Genomic DNA, 27,159 nt, shown 5'->3' with positions numbered 1-27,159 from the left:
TTGAGTTTGGGAGTGACCTCGGGGGGTGACGTGGCTCAACCACCTAAAGACACCTGCCCAGGACCATGTACAGACAGCTTTTGGATATCTCCAGGGAGGAAGATCTCACAGCCTCCCTGGGCAACATCTGCTCAGTCTCCTTTGCAGTAAAACAAATAGTTCCTGATGTGCAGAGAGAGCCTCCTGTGTTTCAGTGTTGCTTGTTGCCTCTGGCCCTGTCACTGGGCCCCACTAAATAGTGCCTGGCCCCATTCTCTTTGTAACCTCCTTTCTACACATTGAGATTCCCCAGTGAGACTTTGTTCTCTAACTGAACTGTCCCATCTCTCCCTGTGTCCCCCCATATGTCCTTGTGTCCCCTACATGGAGCCCTGAGCTGGACACAGCACTCCAGGTGTGGCCCACCAGTGCTGAGAGAGGAGGATCTCATCTCTCAACCTGCTGTCAATGCTCTGCTACAGCAGACAAGGATCCTTCTCACCCTCCTTGCAGCAAGGACACATTGGAGGCTGATGTTCCAGGACCCTGCAAGTTCTTTTCTGTCAGACTTATTTCCAGCTGAGCAGCCCCCACAAATATTGGTGCCTTGGATTGTTCTTCCCCAGGTAAAGGACTGCATTTCTCCTTGTTGAACTTCATGAGGTTCCTGTCATCCCATTTCTTCATCTGATGAGGCCTCTCTGGATAGCAGCACCTACCAGCCACTCCCCCCAGCTTTGTGTCATTCAAACTTGCTGAGGGCACAACCTCCCCCATCATTAACAAAGATCTTAAACAGGACTGGTCCCAGTATTGACCCCTGGATAACACTGATGGTTACTGACCCCCAATTTCATGTCACTGATCATCACCCTCTGGGCCCATCCACTCAGCCAGTTTATAATGCTCCTCACTGCCTCCTCAGCCAACCCATATTTCACCAGCTTGTCTGTGAGGATCTTATGGGAGACCTTACTGAAATTAAGGTCAGCAACATCCACTGCCTTCCCCTAAACCAGAAGTTTACAAAGCTGGTCAAGCAGGAGTTATTATTGCATTCCCAGCAGTGTTACAATATGCTCTGTGACTAGTTTAGTCAATGATAATATGAACATATTAATAATTATTCTCCTCACAATGGTCCTATATTAATTAACATTTGAATATATGCCTTAAGAGCTCCAGAATAATGCTGTTACTCTAGTTATGTAAGAAATTATTGATTCTGTTTCCAAATGTTCTTTATAGCTTGGCTTTATAAATCGTTCAAGTATCAAATCCTTAGAACAGCTGTAAAGTAAGATAGATACATACATAAAATAAAATGAGGATGTAAAACATACTTCTCAGACTTCTCTTAAATAAATGCACTTCTAATAACTAAACAGTGAAACTCAAGGTTTTATAATCACATCTTTAATTTTAGAATGTAGTATTACCTATCCTTTCTCAAATTAATCTTAACTTTCTATGAGAACATTCAAAGGTGTCAATATTGTCAGTATAATTATCAGGCTGTAAAATAGTTATATTGGAATATCAGGGAAAGTAAAAATTACAGAGGAGAAAGACTGTGTAGTGGGTCATATAGTGGTTCTCTTTCTAGATTCCTACAGATTTCCTCAAAAGATTTTCTCATCCATTTTCAAAGCTGAACAAAAGATTAATGTCAGAAAAAGTGGAGAAAGCCTGGTGTTGAAGCTCTTTAACTAAACTAACAGAGGAAAACTCCTTTTGAGAGCTGCAGTCAGTTTGGGAGATATAATGAATTTTTACTGCAGTTCCTGGAAGGAAAATTTCTGTGAGCAACATTATTTTCAGCTCCTGTACTTTGAAGAATTACTGCTTTTCTCTTCATTCAGTAAATTCCTGTCATCAGCTTTCTCTTCCTGTCAGCTTCACTCACTGCCATGACAACACGTAAGGTCTTCACGGGGGAGCTATGTCAGGTGTAGAGGTTCTCCTCTAGCACATCTCTTCTCTGTGCCTTGATAAAGGATTTCCACAGGAAATCACTAATTCTTATCACCCTGGATCCCAATTAAAGGGGTTTATAATTGTTGGACTGAAGAAATACAGAGGTTAAACTGTGTTAAGGGGTTTGAAAAAACAGACATGTCAGATATCTGCAAGAGGATATTTCTTTGATGAAATATATGATTAACTTTCATTGCCTTATACATCTCACTGCAGCCTTTAGAATTGCAGAGAAGAAGAAGGTGTTTTCCTAAAACAAGGTGAGCACTCCTTGTGCACAGAGGATTGCCCAGAAGAGGTAAGAGTCAGGCTAAATGACTTGCTGCCATCTATTGACCATGCACGTTTACGTGTCTGAGATCTTCAGTAAGAAGATGAAAAGACAGCAAAATCTTGCAGCACAATCAGTACAGGGAAGCCAACCTCTGTGTGACAACAAATAATTTGTCAAAATAATTTGTAGCTGCTCTATTCCTGTGTTAGCACATTCCTGAATTTTTACTGAAAGCTAGTGCCAGCTGTTTGTACATTGCCTTTCTCAATGTTTCAGATTTAGAACAGCAGTCTCTCCTCCACACCAGAGCATGTAAGAAATGAAGCAGTCTACTTTCAAGGACATCACAATGACTCCAGTAAAGCCTGATAAATGACTTTGTATAGATCTGCTGCTCATGCCTAATTCTGTCCCCTTCCCTAAAACAAAATGAAGTAAAATAGCATCATAGTTTCCCACCCAGAATTATGGTCACGTCTCTGCATGAATCCCTTTTTTATGTGTGTATTTACCAATGCTTTAAAATAAGAAATCACTTCTTTATTTAAAAAATTGTCTCCTTGTAATAACAGGCTTAGGCATGATTTCTGATAGAGCAATAGCCCCTCTACATGACAGCTAGCACTTGCAGCAAGAAACAGAAGCTCATCCATTCCAGGGGTTTCCATTAGAGAAACAGGCACTGCTGTAAGAAATTTATTCATTTTTTGCATCATTGAGGTACTCCATTTAAACAATGTTTTGTTGCCTTTACTAATAAAGCATTGTAAAGCAACAGAATAAAAAATAATTATTTCTTTAAAATTTGAGCAAACTTCTCAGGATACAATTATGCATCAGTCAAGCTGTGTTCTATAAAGAGCACATTAAGGTCACCAGCAAGTTTAGGTCACCAGCAAGTTGAGACAATCATTTTTTCCCAACAAATATTTCTTTCCCTAACTGTTGGCTCCAACAATGGTGCTCACTATCCCTCCTGGTTCATCCTACCTCAGGTCTGCATCTAGAGATGAATAGTGGCACAATGGACCAAGCAACACTAACTTCATACCAAGTTAGTTTTTTCATACCATACTTAGTTTTTTAGTCAAAAAACTAAGTAGTTATGATAGTTTCCTTCACACTGTTACATCAGAGATAATGATGGACCACATCTTGACCTCAGTGACACTCATCTTCACCCAAAGGAATAGTCAGGCCTTCATCACAATACAAACACAAGCAGAATTTGTCCATTTAATTAAAGCCTCTGAATTTGTGCACTGCTGATGTCAGTAAAGGTGAAAAGCATGAAAAGCAGTATAAAAAAGCAGAATATCTGACTCAGAGCTCACCAATCCAGGCACATATTTCACAACAGTAATGATACAAGGAGACAAACACAGAATTTTCTACAGTGGGAAGACTACAGTGGAAAATAATAGTGGTACATAGTACAAAGGATTACTCAACCTGCAAAAAACACTTCCACTGATGAGAATGGATGCATATTGCTACACTGATAGTTTGGAAAACAAGGAAAATTGAGGGTTTAGTACTACATGTCCCTGAAGTTTACCAAGTGTTGTTATCCCATCCCTCACATGTGAACTCTTGTATGAAGCAAGTATGAATGTGTAAAACACAGAAGACTTCAATATTTGGCTTTATTTTGTGCTACAGATCACAAACATCTAGTCCATAAATCACTCTCCCTTTTGCATTTACAATGCAATTAAGAAAGCAAAAACCCTCTTTCTCCCATCCCATCTTTAAGTTTATTCAGGACACTTCAGAGCACATTGAGTGATTGAAATAATTTCATTTGGCACAATTGTCTTGTTTTCCATCCTTCATCCTGTTCCATAAACTGGTCAGTCCATGCATTACTGCCTCTCAACATCTTTGAGTACATCTGGCCTCTTGCTCCAGTCAGCTGCAAACGTTGCCTTCCCTGGTGAGCAACAATAGAAATGTTCCTCTTTGTAAATGGAAGATAAAGTCCAAATTTTCAATTTTATAGCACTCTACCAATTCCCCTGATTTCAGCAGACAAATAAGGAACTCAAACCAGTTTTCATCCTCCAAAAACAGATGGTCAAATATGAGTCTCCAGAGACGGACAGATGCTATGATAGCTAAATACAGATTAGTTTAAAAGCCTCCAAGGGTCACAGCAAGCAGCAACTTTAAAAAACAGTTATGTGCCACGAAAACATACTTGGCAGCACATACTCACTGCTTCCTAAAGCCAGCATTATGGGTTGGTTCTTGGCAGGCACAGCTGGAAAGAATTACCCTGTCCCAACTCTCTGCCAGTCCTAGAAGGTATTTTTCTCTCAGCCACCTGAGTGACCTCAAAGGAGCAAATTTCTCAAAGCTGGGATTTGGTCCTGTAAATTTTGATTCCTAGCCAATAAGCTGAACTATAAGCAATAAGTAGCACATATTTATGGGGCACCTGTCAAAGATAGCAAAAGAGTCAATAAAATTACCTTCTTTGGTATATCAGCAGCTTCACTTACACAGCCAGAAATCTCTCAATGTTTATGCTAGACACATTTGAGGACATTATTTTTTTTTAAACAGAAAGGCACAATTCACCCCGGTGTACAGACGCACCATCAGCTTGGTCTCAGCTAGCAAAAGAACATGATCATTTTATGACTCATGAAAAGTACTATTTCCTTTAATTTGCTATCTTTGGAAGTCATCCATGCTGTGGAGGTTTCACTGTCATAACAAAAAGTGAGTCCACAATTGCCATAACACCTGAGAGCAGTAGGAAATAGCCCTTTACATGGCACCTTTATAGGAAACCAGCCTGTGTTATACAACAGAGCACAGAGATGCTGTACAGAACACACAGCAAATCAGTTCATACCTGAGAAAAAGCTTCATTTCTGAGTGACTGGCCTTAAAAACATCAATACACACACTTGAATACCCTATATATTTACTTTGCTTAGATAATGCTTAGTAGCACAGTTGTCAAAAATGGTTATAATTTAAAGTGAGCATTCAGAATGTAATGTTCTGTATCAGTACCACTGCTGAGGCTAAACTTTAGGTGATAATTATAATGTTGATCATCTGAGATGAAAGTGTTTCATAAAAAAACTACTCAAAAAACAAACAATTAATGCTTAAAAACAAAATCCTTTACAAAACTGTCATAAAGAAAATAAAAACATTAAATCTTTACTTGGAATCAAGAAATTTACCTTGCAAAATGTTAAAAACAGAACTCAGAAATTAATTGGTATTTAAGGAATTTTTTTTTAATTCCTGAATTAATTTAATGAAATTCTGCATCAGAAAAAAAATAGAAGGAGAGGAATATTAACACAGAGTTATTAAATCATAGAATCATAGAAACATATAGGTTGGAAAACCTGTAAGATCATTGAGTCCAACTGCTAACCTAGCACCACCAATAAACCATATCCACAAATGCCACCTCTACACATCTTTCAAATACCTCCAGGAATGTCAACCCCAGTACTTCCCTGGGCAGCCTCTTACAGTGCTTGGCAGCCCTATTAGTGAAAACATTTTTCTTAATAGCTGAACTCAACCTTCCCTGGTGCAACTTGAGGCTATCCCATCTCATCTCATCCTCATTTGTTACTTGTGATGAGACATATTCAGACATATTCCCCCCTTTTGATTTTGTTTCAATGAGAGGTGAAAATTTGATTCATAATGTTTAATATTTGGCAGTCCTTCACCTCCAAAGTGTAAAATATTGCCTGCACCAGAAATTTGTTCTGGAAACATTAGTCCATATGGCTTATATACTGTTCAATTCCTCTTATTATGGAATATCAGGAGATAGAAAAAACTGTCTCTAATTTTAAAATATAGTCAGGACATAGCCAGCAAACAAAGGCACAATAAGTGAGCACCAGGAAAGCTCATGGGCCCTAGACTAGATGCCACTAGACAGGAAGAGATTTCAATGCACAGCTAAACCTGGAGAATTTGATGGTCCTGCTTAATATGAACAATGGCTGAAAAATCTAAGCCTTAATGAATATGCTGCCCTGATAGACCCAAGGGAGCCCTACAAACTGACATCAGCAACCTGGACTGGTGAGTTTTCTTTCCCAGGGAAAATGGCCAAAGGATGGGGCCCCTGGGCACATCCTAGCAACGGGTGAAGGGGCCATAATCAAGGCAAAAGCAGTTCTTAACTACTGGAATACTCTGCTCACTTCCTACTTGGTAAATAGCATAGATACAGTTGCACTGAAAGCCTTTTATTGGGGAAAAAAAAGTGACTTTTTACAGTGGAACCTCGAGGTGCTCATAACTTTATTCCAGTATATAATACTTGTTTGGATTTATCTCATACATAAATTCTAATCTAAAGAAGAGGAATTTGTAAATCCTCATCTTGACCAGCAGGTGATTCTTACTAAAGAAACAGCTCTCCCTGCTAGTTAATCAAGTGGTCTATCATGGCACTGAATTTGACTCAATTATTTTATGTGATGAAAGATGTTATTTGGTTCAGAGTTAATGGGTGAGAAATAATCCAGTGACTTCTCCATCTCCAGTGTAAAAAATTGACAATTGGTTTATTTAAGAAATACATTAATTCAAACAAACAAATAAAAAATCAACCAAAAGAACCCAACAAAACAAAGCACAGAATGAAGTATCAAAGGATAAACCATGAACAGAATTTATGCACAGAAAATTATGTTATTGCAAAACAACACAAAACAGCAAACACTCATCTCCAGTAGCTAATATAATGTAAGTGCTATTCAGAGAGAATGTGCTGCTTTTCTACAAGTGCTAGAGCACCTCCATGCACTGAGAGTGCCTCCATGAATAAAACCCCCTTGCCCATTGAGCTGAACAGCAGGAGATACCAGTTCTGAGCATGTAGACAGGTTATCTGCTTGACAACAGCTTACAATAATGCAGCAGACACAAATTATTACTTTGGTTCTTACTGTCATAAGAGTTACTGCAAAGGCAAATCATTTGGTAACCCTGCATGTATGATTATAGCACCATGTTAGAATTAATCTCATTATAAAGGAAGTGCTTCCTTGATCACAATCCTTTCCTTGCAGATATTCCTGACACTTTTTTGGTAGGGAATAGTGGAATAAAGTTAGCATTTTTCACAGATTGATGGCAAACTGTTTTTTACAGGTAACAAAGTGATTCTTGAGATACATGAACATATGAAAATATATTTTTCAATATTTCAGAAAGAAGACGTTTTGGTACCTGTGCACTTGAGCAGACAAAAACACATTCCAGGTCTGATTCTTGGATCAGTCACAATATGATTTTAATTCTCTTCCAAAAGTGGCAACTGGGAACTGTTTTGGCTTACGACATGAGATGGAGAAACCTGAGGTGAAAAAACAAAGGTTGTTCTCATTTACACTGGTGACAGTTCCAGGCAGAGCTAGGTTAAGTGCAAGACTAAGAGGAAAACAAATGATATCTGTACTCAGTGTGTCAGGAACATCAACATCAGGTCTGGCACACCTGAAAACAGAACTCAGAATTGGCCAGAAATTCAATACCATTCAAGACTAGTTTCTCAGTTACATGCCAGGCACTGTTTTCACTTGTCAGGACATTATTTAGCTTTGGAATAGTGTGTACATTTAAATATATAGACCAAAAAAATATAGTTATTTAAATCCCATTCATCTTTGCAGTACTTTGTGTCATCAAGGCATAAAATAAAGCAGGTAGATGGGACAGTAGCAATGATGAAACACAGCTTATTGTCTGCCTTAAAAAGACTGCTGGATTTGATAGCAGCAGACTAGTCAAAAATTAGCACATAAAGTATTAGATTAGGATTATTGTTGAAAGCTAGGTAATAAGGATCATTGTCAAAAAAATCTTGGAAAGCATCCATATATTTAACCAAAAGGATGAGATTTATTTGCCTCTATGGAAAAGGGACTGCTCTTATAAGTTGGGTCAGTATGAAAGCAATCTGAGGCACAGTGCTCAAAAAGTGTGGATAAAAACATTCCTTATAGTCCCAGAAAAGGTGCCTGTACACGTGTGTGTGTGTGTGTGTGTGTGTGTGTGTGTGTGTGTGTGTGTATGTGTGTGTGTGTGTGTGTGTGTGTGCATAATATTATTGTTCTGCAAAATCTCCCAGGAATTCTGGAATGATGGGTGGAGAGAGGTGAGAGCCCCCCACTCTGTTCTGTGCTGTTGCAGCCTTGAGTCCTGCGTTCAGTTTGGGGCACCAAAATAAAGATAGATATAAAGTTATTAGAGAGTAACCAAAGGAGGGTTACAAAGGTGGTGAAGGTTCTAGAGAGAAAACCATATGAGAAGCACTTGAGGTCACTTGGCTTGTTCAGCCTCTGACACCTGTGTGACTCTAGGGGTTGTGCTGTGCAGGGTTAGGAGTTGAACTTTGATAGTTCTTGTGGGTCCCTTTTAACTCAGGACATTCTACAATTCTATGGTTCTATTCTACAAACATTATCCCAGGTACATAAGGAGTGTGAGCTGCTCATATTGCACCAAAGAATGCCAAACAGTCCCTTTCTTCTGCAGACTTCCAGACCAATTTATTCCTTGTCTTGCATCTTGAAGAGACTGCAGTCTATTCATCTACCTGTCAACAATATCAAGACTTTCAGCTCGTGCAGTATCATGTGTAAGTACACTTCTTAAAGCACAGTTTACTCGTAGAAAGGTTTCTTCAAAGTAATAAAAATATTGTAGGTTTATTGAAATGTCATCAGATGACAACAGCATGAATTTACCTTTCTTTTTTAATCAGCATTTACAGCAGAGAGATGCCATAAAGCACAAGATCATCCAATGCCTGTTGCACACCACAAGCTGAAAAAGCATCTGAATATCTCCCTCCTATTTGTGCAAGGCATATTCTTGTTTTCTCAGCCCTTTTTTGGAGGGTTGTTTGTTCTCCCACTTTAATAAGACACTTCTATAAGGACCAAAGCTGAAAAGTGCACACAAGCTACTGAGTTTTGCTTTGTGTTTGGTACATGGGAGACAGACAGGTGGCTGGTCAGACAGACTTTGTAGAGAAGCTGCATCATCTAGACTTGTTATGAAGGGACAGTGTTAATAAATGATGCAACATGGGGAAGAAGAGTGAACAGAAACTGATTATATTTCATGGCATGTTCCAAATGCATCTTCAGTTCTGAAATGCTTGAGCTATATAGGCTTTATGGGACATGAAGACAGCTTGTCTACAGCAAGAATTTAATTGCAGCTTGGCATGCTACATGTGAAGAGTAAATATCCAGAAAAAAAGAATTACATTAGGATTTTCAAGTAGAAAATTAATTAAATTTTCCAGCTTCTTACTTCTAGAGCAAATTATTTTACTGTGAAATGACCAGAGGGAGAGCTACCACATCATGCTTTTCACATGTTTACTGCAACAAATAATATCTGAGAGATAGTATGAATTTGGTCATGAATATACCCTTGACACAGATTTCCTTCTCTCCAAGAGCAAAGCCATCGTACAAGACATCAGGTCACTAAATCTTAATGGGGAGGGGAAGGGGAGGGAGGGAGGATTCTCTAGCTTAGAAGAGATACTGAGAAGTCAGTAAACAAGATCTCTGAACTGAAATGCAGTTATTGAGACTCCTGTTTCAGCAAGTAACTGAATGTTGCTCTCAATGGAGACCATTCCCAACTGAAGGGCCTGTAGTCAGTGGCTTTCCTACTGTCAAAAGTGTCTAATCACATCAGCTCAGAGTGCAGTCTCCAGACCTCCAGACAGGTTACTTTTCACAAGAAAACCTGTCAACGAATGGGAAGTAAAAAAGATGAAACCAAAGAGCCAACCTACCCATCACAGATACCACCAGCAGCAGCCAAAAAATTTTATTCTTGTAGTGTAAAAATATAAACAATGTTTTCAGTCACATGTTTGGGTTCCTGGTCCTGGGCTGATTTTGAATCCAACAAGTGCTTCCAATTATAACAGATTTCATGACATGAAGTTTTAGGTTGGTTGCACAAAACAAACAAAAGCCAGAAGTCTGGGACTGGAGGAGTGTGATTTTTCAAGGCTTTTGAGCAAAAAAAATGTTGCTATAATTTTGACAACATAATTTAGCAGCTTTTATATAGAGCAATCTACACCTCCGCCCCTCTCCACCTCGCCTCCCCCTCTGGTATTGTCTTGCCTGTCAATTATTGGAAGAAGAGCCTGTTCTTTAAAAGGCTTTTAAATTATTGGAAATTATTTGGAATATATTTTAAAAGCTCTTGAAAGAAAGAACACTACCCCCACATACACACAGAGCAGAAAGTATTTATTTGTATTGTCAACTTAAATGTGCAGGATTAACATGAGAGTTTATCTGGCTAACAGTATCAAGAATCATCGGCGGTGCTGACCTTGTGCTTGAGCTGTGGGGATATTTAAAGGTAAACCTAGTGCTCCAGCTGCCAAATGTGACTTCCCTGTGCCCATTCCATTTGGTACCCATGATGCTGGGAGGACTGCACAGAACCAGTGAGGGAGTTTGGGGCCACGACTCTGCAGGGAGCAGTGCTGCAGTTCATTCAGGCACCCCAGCAAGCAAAGCAAGCAGCTGCACCATTCCGCCAAGTAAGCAACTTTGTTGTTGATGTGGGGTTTGTTTGCTCTGATACATAACAGACACATTCGAGTTCCTTCAAACTATCACTCTGACTGGCACTGAAAGATATTGTATTATAAATTTTACATTATAATAGTGTTTACTGGCAGAATAAATTGCATACCTGTATTGAAGTGATGGAAAAAAGACATCACTCATTATCACATTGAGCAGCATGCTGAATGCAGCAGTGAACAGTGATAATCATGCCAGCTAAAGCAATTTTACCTATGAAAAGTTGTTCAGACGTAAGAGAGACTGCTAATGTCTTACACAAGGCACAGCTATTTCCTATTTGTTTCTCAGAAGAACCTTACCATTCATTGATATCTCACAAATTTCCTAAATGCAATGTACATTAAAGGCATAAAAATTATTTCTCAATTTTCTTCACAGCCTTCTTTTATCTCCCTCATATCTATCTTTCACATTACCGGCTGTTGGTTTTCCATCTTTTAAGTCACATCACATGGATTAGAAATAAGCATTTGGTTCAAATGTTGCTTTACAATTCACCACCAGCCCCTCTGATCTCCTAAAACGGTTTCCAAGTCATTTCTCCAGAGAGACCCATGTATCACCTAAACAATTTTCATTTCCAAATTTAGTCTTCATCTGAGCCAGGGGTGTGAGAAGCTGATTCACTTGTCTTCCTTTAAATCTTGCTTTCTCATTGTTAATATATTTAGATAGATTTCATCTTCCTACCTCTGCCTACCAGTAGATATTTAGGGTGGTCGTCATTGCCAGATAGGATACCTTATTTTGGGCACCAACATGTAGGACTCTGTAGGCTGGTGAGGTGTCTGAGCTCTCAGTATAGTTCATGCAGATCTGGTTGGTGAAACCCAGATGCAATTTATCCAAAACCTTAGTATATACTGCCTGGCTCCAGCTGCTGAAGGAAATGGATTTTTCTAGGCCCTCTGTCACACACACCAGCTGCATGCAGAGGTCTCCAACAATATAAGATGCATGGAAGAGCCTTAAAGCACATGTTTATGCAACTGAATTAGGCCCTAGACCTCTGGTGTCCAATGCAGAAGCCAGTCCCTCACTGCCAGACAGCCAAGTGCAGATGAGTCCCTCCCCAGAAGCTGTGGGAGATGCTCCTCACTGACAGCTCTCAGTTTCACTATCTGGCTACATCTTGGAACTTCAGTACAATTACACAGCACTGCTCCTCCAAAGTTTTCAGACCCAGTCCCCATTGCTAGTTGCACTTCACGTCTTTGAGGATCTTGTCCCCTAAAACTCTGCTATCGTTGCAACCAGATTTACTTAGAAAAGAGTAGGAGAGCAAACACAGCTGTGCAAGTTATCTGTGCTTAGCAAACCACTGAGTGTCTGTGGACCCACGGGACTATTTCATAGTGGTCTTTCAACTATGGGGGCTCAGCCCAGAAAGGAATGTCTGGGTACCAAACTAGGTGCAGTATTTCTGAGGAAGCACTGCTGCCACAGGGAGCAGAGGCAATGCAGAGAGGATGTGGCTCTGCTGTGTCACTAAGGTGGCTGAGTGTTGTGGCTCATCAGCAATTTCCTGTGCCAAGGTAAGGATTTTTTTGGTAGAAATCAGGTGACATCAGAAAGGGATGAAAGGGGCTTTCAAGGGTCTTGTTCTACAACTGAAGATGCATCTCCAAGTGACAGCATCTGGGGGCGGGGGGGGGGGCGGGTTTGCCATAATTAAATACATTAAAACACAGACCATATGAGTTATAAGAAGTGTAATAAGGGGGTACCAATCTCCCCAACATTTCAGTTCTTCTTAAAATATGGAGAAAATATTAAATATGTCTCAGATTCTCTATATTCCAGCAGAAGACCCTGCTATGTATTGGCCAAGATAACAATGTGCCATCTTTTTAGAATAAAACTCTTTTTCACATACCAGTTACCCCATTTCTTCCAAAAGAATAATGAAATGGGAAACAAAAAGATAATACTATTAAAGAAAAGCAGCACTGTTCTGTGAATTCCTTTTACTTGCCATGTTGGAGAAAGTGAGGGAGTATTTTTAAAGATTGATTATCGTCTCCTTCCCCCTGCTCAAAGGGCACAGCCTTCACTAAAAAGTTTGACTTGCCTGCCATGGGACATATATTTCTCATTTCAAATACTGCAGTTCAAGCCAGTTGCTGGTTCTAATATCAAGTTTCTGTTTACAAACAATATAAAGCATGACACCTCTGTGTAACAGAGTCTATGTCCAACACAGAAACAGTCCTCCACAAGATATATAAAGATTACAAAATATATTAAAATTAAAATAATATCCAAAGGATATTGTACATGAAAAACAAAAGTAAATAGATTGACAATTGGAATTTATGGAAAAATAAAAGTGAGTTGTTAGAGCTGTTTTTTCACTCATAAAAATTATTATTTCTCTGAAATGTATGTTACCCATGCATTTATCTACATTTCTGTTTGTCTATCATTTACTTGTTTTCCACCTGCCTGAAAGTAACCACCTATTTGGAAAAGCAAGTTAAATTGTCTTCCTCAGCAAAAGGAGGGGTGAGAGATAAAAAGGAGAGGGGAAAATTATGAAAAATCTTGGTGTAATCTGAATAGCAATGAAGTAAAAGCTACTACTTGATGTGCCTATGCATCCTGTAAATGAAGTGGCCCTTGAATTAAATTAATTTAAAATCTGGCAAATATTACTCGGCATGTTTGTCAATGTGCTGTATAATTATTAATTTGTTCATTGAGGCAACTATATAAATAAATAGAAAGCAGAATGCCATGATTAAACTAACATTAGAAATCCAGGGTCAAGGAGCCCTGTTATACAGGGATCTAAATAGCTTTCCCAGGTCCTATTTTTACATCTCCATACAGATCTGCAGGTCTGTAACTGCGAATTAATTGGCACACATTTAGATGCCAACAGAGCTTTTGTATTCTCAGTGCACATTTTGTCTTCTCAGAGTGAGATGTTAGTAATGGAGGTTTTAATATTACCCCTAGGGGAGCACCAGAAAATCTTAACAATTTCCTTCACTGGAGTATTTTCATTAGAGCTAAATGCTGTGCAATTTACATTTGAAATCAGGTGTAGGGTAAGTATAATGTGACAAGACACGTTGCAATGTTAGGGGTTTTTTGTTCAAATGTTCCTTATTTACTGCAATATACCCTCAAAAGATAAGCATGCAATTAAAATAAATATCTTGATTTTTAACCACTCATAATTGAACTGTTATTGGGATAATAGGAGCACAAAATAGAATCAGGTTTAAAAGGACCCAAAGCACAAGATTAAAATATTACTCTATTTAAACAAGAATGTTTCAGGCAAAATAGGTTCTGTGGAACAGAAATGAGTTCATAATAAGTAAGTCAGACCAAACCTTTCCTCTGTAGAATAAATTCAACCTCATGGTGTTTAAAATGGAACTCTGCATAACTCACAGGGGAAAAAAACAAATCTTATCTTTTTCAACACCAAAAAATCCCCAAAACTGAATTGGTACTTAAAAAATAAAATGTAATCATTAATAAAGGCATAATGCAGTAAACAGCTAGAGAACCAGTGACAAAAGAGGACTGACAAGTAGCTGAGGCTGAATTTTTGTAGCTGGTCTAGTATGAAATTCTACTCTGCCAATGTCTGCATCTCAGAGCACCTATATCCCATCACTGGCTTGCTTTTTCATAGCAACAAAAGAAGAAACTGCACACCTACCACAGCCTCAATCCAATCAGGGCTTCCTTCATGCCTAAACCTGATCACAGGACCTGTTTAAATATTTCTCCATGAAAAATCCCTAATAGGCTCAGTCAGACCAGGGTTATTATTGAAGGAGGTCTCTAGAGAAGGAAGAGAATTGCAGCACTTGCCTGGAGCCCTCTAAAACTGAGAAAATAAATCCACTGCCAGCAGCAGGAAGAGAGGAGGAAGCAACAATCATTGCAATCTGCTGTTCTGTAAAATGACAGCCAGCCCCAAGTGCCACAGAAAGCCACGTTATGATGAAAGAGGTCTACATGCAACACAGCCCCCTTGGGTGCAAAAAGCACAGGAGGGAGGAAATTGTCTTATTGCTTTCTTCCTTGCATAGCCAGGAAAAAATACTGAATTATTTTGGAAGTCAAAATACCCATCTCACCTAACCAGGCTGTACAAAGTAGGCAATGGCTATTGCTGTCTGCATAGCAACAATGAAGAAAGGGGTTTAGATAATAATGGGATTTGTCACCCTTCATGTTGCCTCTCTCCTGCCTCTGGATACACAGGGAGACTAAAGCCAATTGTCACCCGAAGGGAGAGGAATCAAGCACAGAGGCTCAAACCTTGTCTGGACAGGACCAGCTTTCAAAGCTTGGTCAGTGCACACACAAAGGTGAGCAGCCATAGCAGTCTCTCATATGCTCACACTCAAACTCATGAAAACCCAGACCTAGACCTTCTGATATTACTGCAGCTTTGCAATGCTCTGCTGTGAAGGGCTCTGGGAGTTTTCACAAGAAAACTTACTGAATACAAGACAACCTGAAACATTTTGGACATTCGAGGTTCTTTCATCCTTGAGGATAGGTGATGCTTAAGGAGCTTCTAAAGAATTTGCTAAATATTACTATTTCTGAGAGCAGCAATGAATGATTATGATGTCTTCGTAACTTAATAGATTTTTAAGAAGTTTTCACTGTCATCTGAATGGCCATGAAACCTTTGCAAAGCAAGAACTACACAAACATTTCATATGATCTTGTCTTTTCACAGCAAATGGTGGGCGAGGACCAAAGGTCAGCAGTTGACACCATGCAGTGGTCAACAGGACAAGGGGAAGGGAAGGAGGAGAGGAGAGGAGAGGAGAGGAGAGGAGAGGAGAGGAGAGGAGAGGAGAGGAGAGGAGAGGAGAGGAGAGGAGAGGAGAGGAGAGGAGAGGAGAGGAGAGGAGAGGAGAGGAGAGGAGAGGAGAGGAGAGGAGAGGAGAGGAGAGGAGAGGAGAGGAGAGGAGAGGAGAGGAGAGGAGAGGAGAGGAGAGGAGAGGAGAGGAGAGGAGAGGAGAGGAGAGGAGAGGAGAGGAGAGGAGAGGAGAGGAGAGGAGAGGAGAGGAGAGGAGAGGAGAGGAGAGGAGAGGAGAGGAGAGGAGAGGAGAGGAGAGGAGAGGAGAGGAGAGGAGAGGAGAGGAGAGGAGAGGAGAGGAGAGGAGAGGAGAGGAGAGGAGAGGAGAGGAGAGGAGAGGAGAGGAGAGGAGAGGAGAGGAGAGGAGAGGAGAGGAGAGGAGAGGAGAGGAGAGGAGAGGAGAGGAGAGGAGAGGAGAGGAGAGGAGAGGAGAGGAGAGGAGAGGAGAGGAGAGGAGAGGAGAGGAGAGGAGAGGAGAGGAGAGGAGAGGAGAGGAGAGGAGAGGAGAGGAGAGGAGAGGAGAGGAGAGGAGAGGAGAGGAGAGGAGAGGAGAGGAGAGGAGAGGAGAGGAGAGGAGAGGAGAGGAGAGGAGAGGAGAGGAGAGGAGAGGAGAGGAGAGGAGAGGAGAGGAGAGGAGAGGAGAGGAGAGGAGAGGAGAGGAGAGGAGAGGAGAGGAGAGGAGAGGAGAGGAGAGGAGAGGAGAGGAGAGGAGAGGAGAGGAGAGGAGAGGAGAGGAGAGGAGAGGAGAGGAGAGGAGAGGAGAGGAGAGGAGAGGAGAGGAGAGGAGAGGAGAGGAGAGGAGAGGAGAGATTTTCTCCACCCATTGAAAAGAAATCTTTGTATTCACTGCCTCACTATTAGACAGTCACACAGCATAGCTTAAACCACCAGACCTCTGAGTAGGGAGAAATGCTGGATCAAGGAAAAACAAGCACTAGATTCAAGTCTTAGAGGCTGTTCCATCAGCTTCTGTTTCTCAGAGGCTTCTCCTTCTGCCTAAGTTCAGAGACAAAACAGTTAGTCTAGCTCAGAAATTTGGCTTAATTCCAGAGAGGTATTGCTCTCTGTATGTGCACTGAAAAGTTTCTGTGCAGTTTTTCTTTCTTCTTCCTTTCCATGAGCTCATTTTCTTCAATTTCATTAATCTGACACGTAGGCTCTGAATTTGTTTCATCTTCCTTTAAAATTACCTGGAGCTTTCTCATTGTCTTCAGTGAGAAGAAGATAGGATCATGGGTGACTAACCAAATAGGATTTCTGGTTGAGAGCTGCTTAAATATTTAAGGTAGAATTCTTATTCTGATGGACTTAATGTGGCACATTTAATTAAACTTAAGTGATTCCTTCATGCATAAGTTCTCTTCTATGAGTAACAAGGAACACACAGTTAAGGAAAAACTATTCTTCACAGTTATCTGAAATGTGGACCTATTAGTAAATAATACAGGATTTAAGAGAAATATTCTTGAGGATATAATCTCCCTTGTGGAAAGAAATGTCTTGTACCATAGGCAGGCCTGATGAGATTTGAAAATTATTTTATACTGGAAATCAACTTATTTTTGCTTTGTCCATACTATGTTTGGCAATAATACCTAACCAATCTCAGCCTCATAAGATGACCAAAATTCATTAGTTGGGAATGCTGACTCATAGAGCAAAGGAGGCACAGGATGGAAGTGGAGCAAACACAGGGCTGAAATACATAAGAAATTAAAATAGAATTTGAGAATACAAGAAGAAGACACTGGCTGAAATTGTACAGACACTATTATAAATTCACCCCACCAAGTTTTCTCTCCTCTTCCAATGCTGACAGTCCCTAGAGAAAATAGCATTATAGGTCCAGAATATTCTGAAATTTATCTATATTTATGGATTAAAATTGAAGTTTACCACTACGTCTAATCCTAGAACATAGCCAGCCCCTACTCTAAGTATTTATGTACTGCTATTTTTTATCTTTTACTTTCTTATTCAGAAAGCTTAGTGAAAAGGAATGGAACAGAACATTTTCCAAAACAGAGTATTCCATTAATTTTAAATATTAGAAATCTTTGAATTTTGAAGAGAAAAAGATTATTTCATTTCAGAATAAACATCAGAAAGCATAAACACTTCTCTTCATGTGTTTGAAAGAGGAGCTATATTTTTTCAGCTGAAAATAAAATGTTGTTCCATTCAATATAATAAATCTAAGAAATAAAGATCAAGTTCAAATAATTTTTTCTTTCAAAAAAATACAGCTCTCATTCCAACTTTTCCACCAGCACCACCATTAAACTATATGACCTCAACTTTGCAGTCTGCTGAAAACTCATCCTAGACAGGCATTTAATTTGTAAAGAGAAGGAATGATAAAACCTTGTTCAAAATATTTTTCAATAATATTAGACTGAATTTTCTAGAAATATTGGATCATGAACAGGGGCAAAGTGTCTTAGACTTTCTTCCTGTAGATTAATGATAGAAATGTTTCAATACCACAAAGTAAACCACCTCAAGTTTCATATTTAAAGGCAGAAATATGCAAATGACAAACATTGGATGTCATGGAAGCTTGTGCACACTGTGCTCTTCTCTCCCAATAAGGTTCTCAGATATTATTTATTTATTATTATTATTATTATTATTATTATTATTATTATGCTGTTCTAAATCTCTCTGACCTATTATTCTATTCATTATTACACTTATCATATAGCTGTATAGTGTTTAAACAATTGACTTCTTTTCTGTGTTAGTACTTTGTTCAAATGAAGGAGGTCTTTTCTCCTTTAAAGGGTGAGGGGGATATTTTACTTGTGATTAAGGCTCTGATCTTTAGTCTGGCTTTAGCCATTTCTCACAGGCACAAAACTTGCAGGCACATTTTGCAATGTAATTATTTGTGTCTGCAATCTAGTTACTTAGATGTCTGAGTCCCTGATTGCATCCATAAGTCAGGGACTTGGACATTTAAGTGATCTAAATTGCACCTACAACAATTTGCACCTAAAATGTCAAAAAAGGATATAGCACAGAGGAAAAGAGTTCAAAGATGGGTGATGAGAATAATTAGGGACATGGAAAACCTCAGAAATGAAACTAAATGGAACAGAATTGGACTGTTTACCTAAGAGATGAGATGAGATGAAATGAATAAAAGAGGAAATTATCAAATGCAAAGGAAATAAGGAGTGTGATAGAAAAGACAGATGAGGCACTTTTACCTCCCCACCCCCAGTTTTACCATAAGACAAGTACAAAGAGACATTTCAAAAAATTTAAGCATGGAAGATTGAAAATTCATACAAAAAGAGACACACTTTCACATAATTAACATATGAAAAACCCAACCACATGACCTAGTGCATCCAACAGGACTCAGTAGAAGATGAGGCACCTCTTTGGATTGAGAAATGCTCGAAACATTTAAAAGGCAGAAATTTCATAGAAAAACTACTTACCTTTCTTCTTCAAAGCTTCACTTTTTTGGGGGGCTTTCAGATTTTCTGTATTTTGTTTTCTTTCCTTTTTTATTAATGACAGGGTGGAAGGAGTCTTTCTTCAGGAGCCAGTTAATTTAGATATGTCTGACACAGGTTTTCCTTGTATCTTGCCTCTGAGGTATTTAGGGCTGCCTCTGGTTTGCCACAGGTCACTGGGAGAAGAGATGACATGGAATCCTTGTGAGTTTCAGCCACTCCTCCTGGGAGAACAAAACCAGGAGCCCTTTCAGATGCTGCCATAGTAGGACTCAAGAGAGATGTTGACTGGAACCTTGCATCTTTTCTACCTGGGTAATAGGAAATGTGACTGAGAAGTTAATATATTTCATAACAGGGAGTGTCACTATATATTTCAAGAACTAGAATGTGAATCACTGCAGGGACTTTTGTTTTACAAGAAAATCTGCACATGAGACAGATTATTGGAAGAGACATTAAAGGGAGTTGGCTAAAAACATGCCCAATATTCCATAACAAAGAGGAAAGTCATTACTTTATTCTCAGTAATAAAGAAAGAAATGGATTTTATTGTTTTCAAAAAAGAAAAATACGTGAGACATACATACACCACCTCCCAGTATTGTCTAATAATTTGGTAATCAAAAGAAAAATACAAGAATTCAAGAAAACTTGCAGAGATAGAGAGGTGGCTAGGACACTCAGCATTATGCAAAATAATCCATTAGGTACTCTCGCAGTGCAGATCACCAGTGTCTGAACCAGCAACCACACTCAGATAGATTTGACTTCTACTAGAAAACATGGTTAACAAACCAGCATCTTTTCATGCCAAAAACTGTTTTGCTAAAACCTGCTGATCTGTTCTGAGAGTTCTTCTGCTTCAAAGCCTGATCTCACCTAAGCTGGTCTGTCCCTCAATACAGTTGAATTTGATGGTGTAGCTGCTGTAGGTCTTCAGAAGAGAAGAAAGAGAAACACACATCAAAAATAGATATAACTTGGGAGTTTAGACATTTCCTGAGCTGTAGAAGATGTGAGCTGAAGTCTCATCTGGAAATCAGGCAGAATGTAGATTTGGATCATGATCTTTCACAGTCTCAGAGGAGCTTCCTAGAGAGCCGCAACAGAAATTCAGTGTTTTTTCAGCCACCATCTCTGGAGGTGTTTAAAAGACTTGTAAATGTGGCACTAAGGGCTAGATCAGAAAGGTGGTGCTTAGGGACATGGTTAAGTGGTGGACCTGTCAGTGTTAGCTATAGAGTTGGACTCAGTGATCCTAAAGTTTTTTTTTCCAATCTAAATGGATCTATAATCCTATGAGATGGATCCAGGCTTGACCACCATAAAACATAGGACCTAAAGCCAGGCTGCTTTCTTGACCACCTTGGCCTACCTGGTTTTCAAGTGAGTCTGGTAGTTTTCAGGAATGCTTCTTGTTCATTCCTAGTATCATCCCTTGGATCACAGACAGGCTCTGGGGGTTTGAATCAATTCTACAAAATGTAGGGAATGCCAATGCATTGGATAAAAATATATCCCATATGTTGATGCAAGTGTAGGAAAAAACTCAAATATGGATATTTAGAAATGTAATGCAGGTGGGTAGAGGATTAATTCCAGTGTCCAGCAAAATACAGAGTCCTTCTATAGCTGTACATGGCCCTAGAACAGGATCCAACAAAGAAATATGAGGCTTAAGAGGTTATATTAAAAGAAGACAAAGATGTTCCTTTGGCTAAAGAAGTAAGGTAAATAACTAGAGAATATGGAATAAATAAACAAAGTGGAATTAGAGAGAATCAAAGAGCTGAACTATACAATCAGAGCAGTAAGGTAAGTGATTTTGACAGGTCCAGGGTCAAGGAACAAGAGAGAAAATAAAGAAAGCAGATTAAAAGTCATTGCAGTGTTCAATTGCAGCTGAGACAATGGTGGCATGAATACACACTTTAGATCCTGGAATGAAGAGTTTAGACAGTATCAGAGATCTTGGCAACTCTTTGGATTTCATAGACAAGGAGACTTAATATGCAATATTTACTTCTTCTGATTTCTTCCCCTTTGTGTGAGTGAATAGATGTCAGATTGTTTGGTCAGCTTAAACTCCTTTGAAACTGAAGGAGCTAATTGACAACTTTCATTTAAAAGCAAGTGTAAGAATTCAAAATGGTCCTTTTGTCCACTGAGTTGTTGAATCAATAGCCACGCACTGACAATACATGTGACAGTCCAAACAAAGAGGTGCTTCCAAGGCTGAGGAATTTGTTCTGATTCTGGGGAGATTTGAAAGTCTGTGAGACAAAAAAGAAAGCACAGTTGTTACAGCAACCTTCAAGGAGACACTAGACACAGCCTAGATATGCAAATCTCAGAAAAACTTGGAGAGAAAATATTCTCAGCTGATTGATGGTTAAAGGGCACTTGGATCTGAAAGTAATGAATGTGTCTAAAACTGTTTGAGATAATGTTAGCCACCCCAGGTCAGAACTGTGCCAGGGACCACTTTCTGCATTTAACAGCACAATCAAGCTCCAGTGCCAGGAATGCTCCCAGGGCTATCCCAAGTCACTAGAGCAGATGTACCCACCCTGACCCTGACTCTGGGTCTGCTGAGGCCAGGCTGCAGCTTCGGGCTGAATTTGGGGGAGGCAGAGGGAGAGAGGTAGCTTCCCTCCTGATACTTTGCTGTGTTGTAATGGTACCCATCTCTTCTCATACTCTCCCACCAGCTGTACACTAACACAGGCTGTTTCCCAGAGAAAGGCAGGGCAAAGTGAAGAGGACTATGTAACATGCTGGATGCTACATGCTGTTACATTACAGGATGCCTGAGCAGTATCAGAGATGGCACTCAGCCGAGCAAAGATGTACTAAGAAGATTTCAACATTCATCAGTTTTCCAAGCCCTACCACTGGGCTATATTCTGTTGAAAACCTTCCTGGTTTGGCCAGACTTCAACTACTACACCTACAAGAAAACACATAGCTACCTTTGTTTTCCCATCTGGGCCCTAGCAAAGGGAAAAAGATACTGTTTTTCTTTTTTACCCTCTGTATTTTCCTTCTGTCTCCTCTTTACTGTTTTCCCTTTTCTATGAATTCACAGACCACTTTTGCTTTTCAAGCATTTATCTTCTTCCTTATTAAGTATTTTTGGAAAATACTATCTCCTGTTCTCTCCTTCTCTATTCTTTCATGTTTATTCCTAGTTAATGTTCAATGGCCAACACCAGGTAAACACAATGCCAACATTTAAAGATAAGCTCATAATCTATAGCCCTTGTAGAGAAATTTCTTCAAATTACAAATTACCTCATCCTATGCAGCAGCTGATAATGGCCAGATGAATCACATATAGGAAGTATCTAGTTCTCTTCTGTCTCTCTTACTGTGGAAAAGTTTTGGAAAATGGGGTTGTCTTTTTCCTTGTTAAGGAGTGAGCAGCCCAGACAGTTTCTCACTGAAAATGTCTCAGAAAATAACCTAGGCCAGGTCTCTGTTATGCTAAGGAAGAAAGTATTAGAAATCCCAAATGTGCCAAAACCAAAATTAATTGCTTCACCTCATTCAAGATAGAAACAGGCAACTCAAAAATTTCCACTTTTCAAAATAAAGCAAAACCACACAACATGATTGAACTCCAGACAGATCAAGAATTCCTCCTCAAGAATTATGTTTGAGAAAGGGTAAGAAAAAATATTAGCAATACAAGGCCTTCACACCCTCTTTTTATTTAAAAAAAATATAATTCTCCAACTAATTTGGCTTTTTGCATTAATTTTCATTCCTCTCTTTGAATACTCTCAGAAAAAAAAAAAAAAAAAAAACATTAAGCAAAAAGCTGGTTCACTTTTCACATAAGTTCACTGAATTGAGTTTAAGTTACATAGCATTGGCTTAGGTAGTCACACAGGAATTGTGTTCATCCTATACTCCACCTCCCGCTCACTTACTGAGATTTTTGAACTTGCCTAATAAGTGTAAGGTCCCAGTAGCAAACTGCATGCCTGTTGACGTCAGTGGGTTGTTCTCAGGATCATTGGGACAACACAGAGAGGTTGAAAACGTACTTTGAGCTCTTGAGAGACCATTATCTGAGAGGGTTAAATACAAATACCATTCATCCATCAAAAAAGATAGACTACCTATTAAATTACCTATTACCTAAAGTCAATTACCTATTCAATCATACTGTATGTTAAATGGGGAAATTTCTAAAAATTGAGTCAGTCAAGTACATCCAATGGCTGCAGGAAGTTGTTCCTCCATATGGAAACTGAGTAGCAAATTAACAGGTCAGACAGACCTTTTACTGGGAGTCACTTCCCATTCTGTTAAAGTACATTAATTTTTCCTTATTTAAGTTTCTCAACTGTTGTTTTTAATGTGAACATGCGAGTATAAATCTGTGCTTCTTTCAGTGAGGGTATGAAATAATGCAAGAGAAGTTAAAGAGGAGTTTATGTTGCAAAAATATTTCTGTTATGGAGTTAATTTCATATCATTTTATTCTTCTCAAACTTATAATTTTCTACTGCTCATACATTTTTATGGCCACAAGTGATTGTTAGCATCATCTAGTCTGACATGCAGCATAGCAAGGGCCAGAGAAGTTCATCCAGTAATTCTTGCATTGATCCCAACAATTTACATTTGGATTAGAGTATATCTTCTACAAAGATAACCAGTCGTCATTTAAAAACTTAAAAGCAATGAAAAAAATTTCTGCTACACCTCCTGGCAATCTGTCTGAATAGTTAATTAAATGTTAAAATCCACAATTCCTTTCCAATGTGAATTTCATTTTGTGTTAACCTTAGCCATTGGGTATCTCTGCCACAGTGGAGGTCTCCAGTCATCCTCACATTTCCCAGTGCCATGGAGTTAAGAGCCTGGCAGCTGGGAATTTCTTGTTAAATATTTTTGTCACTCAAAGGTGTTGATTCACTAGAGAATTAGGCGTGATTCACGGCCAAGTACCATCCCTGCAATACTCCATCCTGGCAATTGATCCCTGCAACTCTCCACAAAGCAAAGTACACCCAGTGGAGCACTCAGCAGAAAGGATGGCAGCTAAGTTCCATAAACTAGGCTCATGTCTTGGAATCACACCTCCAGGCTGAGCAGAGGTCCCATCACACAGAAAAGCCCACCCTGGCTGCCCTGGAGAGGCAGATTATGGCTATTAGCTCCTGACAACATAGACACAACCACAGCATTAACAGATGCTAACCCCAAGGATAAACACCAAGGGGCATGGAAAATGTGATCAGAGCAGATCAGATAATTAGTCTGTGCATTAGAAGGCCATGGCACAAGACCCAGTGTCCTGCTTGAGGAAAAGGCTCAGAGGTAAGCAGGGACTTGCGGCTACATTTGTTTTTTATAGATGAAAAATAATTGGGTACTTACAAGCCAAACACTCAGAAAACCAAGTTTCACCCATTCCATCTTCATATCCTTGCTTAATATATGGGTATTTCATCTGCAAAATTATTTTAGATGCTTGCAAAGTGGCCCTAATGTAGCCAGCGCTGCTCATCCTCCCTCCCCACCAGTCTGCTGTGGGGCCTGCTGTGCTACTGTCATGCCATTAACATTCCTCCAAAGTCACAGAAATGCTGGGATGTACCTGATGCATTCAGAAACCCAGCAGGTGCCTTCTGCAGGTACTGTGTGTCCATGCAATGCCAGGAAGCAGTCATAAACTTAACACAGTAGTAAGCTGTGTAATTTTTAGATAACAGCTACTTACATAAGTACAGAAATTGCTACATTTTATATGTACACATTGTTCACATTCCAATTATGGACCAAAACCCACTGCATGCAATTAGTATTTAGGAGCAATACATTATTTTTTTTTTTTCCCCCAGCGTGCCACTCTGTGATGTGAAAATGCTGGTCGGTTCCTAAGCTATTTTGCATGTGTCAATGCCATTTCCCCTCAGTCCCAGAAGCTTCTGGGGCACCTAAATAATGTCATGAGGGCCTAATAATTGCATCCAGGGAGATTCCCATACCATTTTCATCTTTTATTATATGTTTTGCTTATTTGGACGTCAGTATCATTTGGCAAATTGCATCTGGAATACATGGTGAGGCTGAAGTGTAAAAATACGCTCTTGTGCCTCATGGCAGCCCCAGGTGCAAGGTATTATCCTTTAATGCCATGGAAAGGTTCCAGCTACCCGACACGAGGACAGGGTGCAGCGACGCCGACTAATTTCCCTCCTTATGCTTTCTTTTCAACGCCGAGGCGTTGCAAACGGCGACATTTAAATGCTTAAAACGGGTGTCGACCCGTTCTCGCCGCGGGGAAGGCGAGGCCGTGCGGTTCTGCCTCGCTCGCCTCCCCGGGGGTCGGGCTGAGGCTCCGGGAGCGGCACCGCCGGCTCCCGGCGTCACTCGCCCTGCGAGGCACGGCTTCCCCTGCCCGAGGGCCGCCCGGCCGGGGGTGCACAGGGGGGACGGGGCGGGGGCCCCAGCGCCGGGGAGCGCCGGGGAGCGCCGGGCGGCGCCGGGGAGCGGCGGGCGGCGCCGGGCAGCGCCGGGGAGCGCGGGCAGCGCCGGGGAGCGCCGGGCAGCGCCGCGGAGGGCCGGGGAGCGCGGGCAGCGCCGGGGAGCGCCGGGGAGCGCCGGGCAGCGCCGGGGAGCGCCGGGGAGCGCCGGGGAGCGCCGGGGAGCGCCGGGGAGCGCCGGGGAGCGCCGGGCAGCGCGGGGAGCGCCGGGGAGCGCGGGGGAGCGCCGGGGAGCGCCGGGGAGCGCCGGGCAGCGCGGGGAGCGCCGGGGAGCGCCGGGGAGCGCCGGGGAGCGCCGGGGAGCGCGGGGAGCGCCGGGCAGCGCCGGGCAGCGCCGGGGAGCGCCGGGGAGCGCCGGGGAGCGCCGGGGAGCGCCGGGCCGGGCGGCGCCGGGGAGCGCCGGGCCGGGCGGCGCCGGGGAGCGCCGGGGAGCGCCGGGGAGCGCCGGGCAGCGCCGGGCAGCGCCGGGCAGCGCCGCGGAGGGCCGGGGAGCGCCGGGCCGGGCGGCGCCGGGGGCCGGAGCCGCGGCAGCACGGCCGGGAACGGCCGCCGGGGGGCAGCGCGGGATCGCCCAAGCGCCGCCACCGTCCCCGCCGCCGCCTCGGCTGGGCCCGCTCCGCTCCGCTCCTGTCCGCACTGCCCTGCACCGCAGGGCCCGGCTCCTGCCCGCACCGCTCCGCTCCTGCCCGCACCGCTCCGCTCCTCCCGCACCGCCCGGCTCCGCACCGCCCCGGTTCCTGCCCGCGCCCATCCCCGCGGGTGCCCGCTCCGGGCAGGCGGCTGCCTCTCCTGCCAGGCAGCCTGCGACAGAATGAGTCGAAGAGCCTTAAGCGGCGCCTGGGGAGGGTTAGGTTGGACATGAGAAGAAATTTCTTTCTAGAAAAGGTTGAGTAGACATTGGAATAGGCTGCCCGGGGAAGTGGTGGAGTGACCGTCCCTGGAGGTGTTTAAGGAAAGACCGGACGTGGCGCTCAGTGCCGTGGGCCAGTTTGGTGTTCGGTAAGGGGCTGGATTCGATGATCCTGGCGGTCTTTCCCAGCCGAATTGATTCCCTGGTTCTGCTCTGATTCCGTGGTTCTGCCCCCGCGGGGCAAAGCCCAGCCCAAGGCGGCCCCGGCCCCTCTCCCGCAGCCGCCGGCCCGCCCGAAGCCGCGTTCCCCAGGCGAGGGGCCGCACGGGGTATTTATTTAAGGAGATTTCACCCAGGAGCTGCTGATCAAAGCTAATGCAAAATAAATGTCTCTCTTGAATAGCCTGATTCCTCGAAGCCCTTGACACTGGAAATTGGGATTTCCCCGTGCCATTAGCACTTAGCAGTAGGCGCTCCAGCCCAGCCAAGAACAAGGGATTAAGAGGTATTTGTCTAAACTAATTTCTCTCTCTATACCAAGTCTATAGAGACTGGTGTTACTCTGCTGGAATTGTGCAACACGGCTAATTGGCTACAAATTTAACAGTGGCAGGGCTCCCACCGCAG

At 41.7% G+C, this 27,159-nt stretch overlaps 1 long non-coding RNA gene across 3 annotated transcripts; it reads right to left on the bottom strand.

Moving 5' to 3' along the window:
* Positions 1 to 1,498: 1,498 nt before the first annotated feature.
* On the bottom strand, positions 1,499 to 25,645 carry LOC146768805 (uncharacterized). Of its 3 annotated transcripts, none has more exons than XR_014956796.1 (4): positions 22,474 to 25,645; positions 19,159 to 21,452; positions 7,460 to 7,586; positions 1,499 to 4,163 (listed from the first exon to the last, which is right to left on the bottom strand). It is a non-coding gene; the product is annotated as an uncharacterized LOC146768805 (long non-coding RNA). The 3 variants fall into 3 exon arrangements; XR_014956795.1 differs by having other exon boundaries at positions 19,159 to 19,487; positions 20,059 to 25,640; XR_014956794.1 differs by having other exon boundaries at positions 19,159 to 25,645.
* Positions 25,646 to 27,159: the final 1,514 nt, after the last annotated feature.

The sequence above is a fragment of the Lonchura striata genome, chromosome 1, assembly GCF_050655825.1.
Source record: "Lonchura striata isolate lonStrDom1 chromosome 1, ASM5065582v1, whole genome shotgun sequence".
Lineage (NCBI taxonomy): Eukaryota > Metazoa > Chordata > Aves > Passeriformes > Estrildidae > Lonchura > Lonchura striata.
The sequence above is the reverse complement of the archived record's forward strand: the minus strand, read 5'-3'. Positions and strand labels throughout refer to the sequence as shown.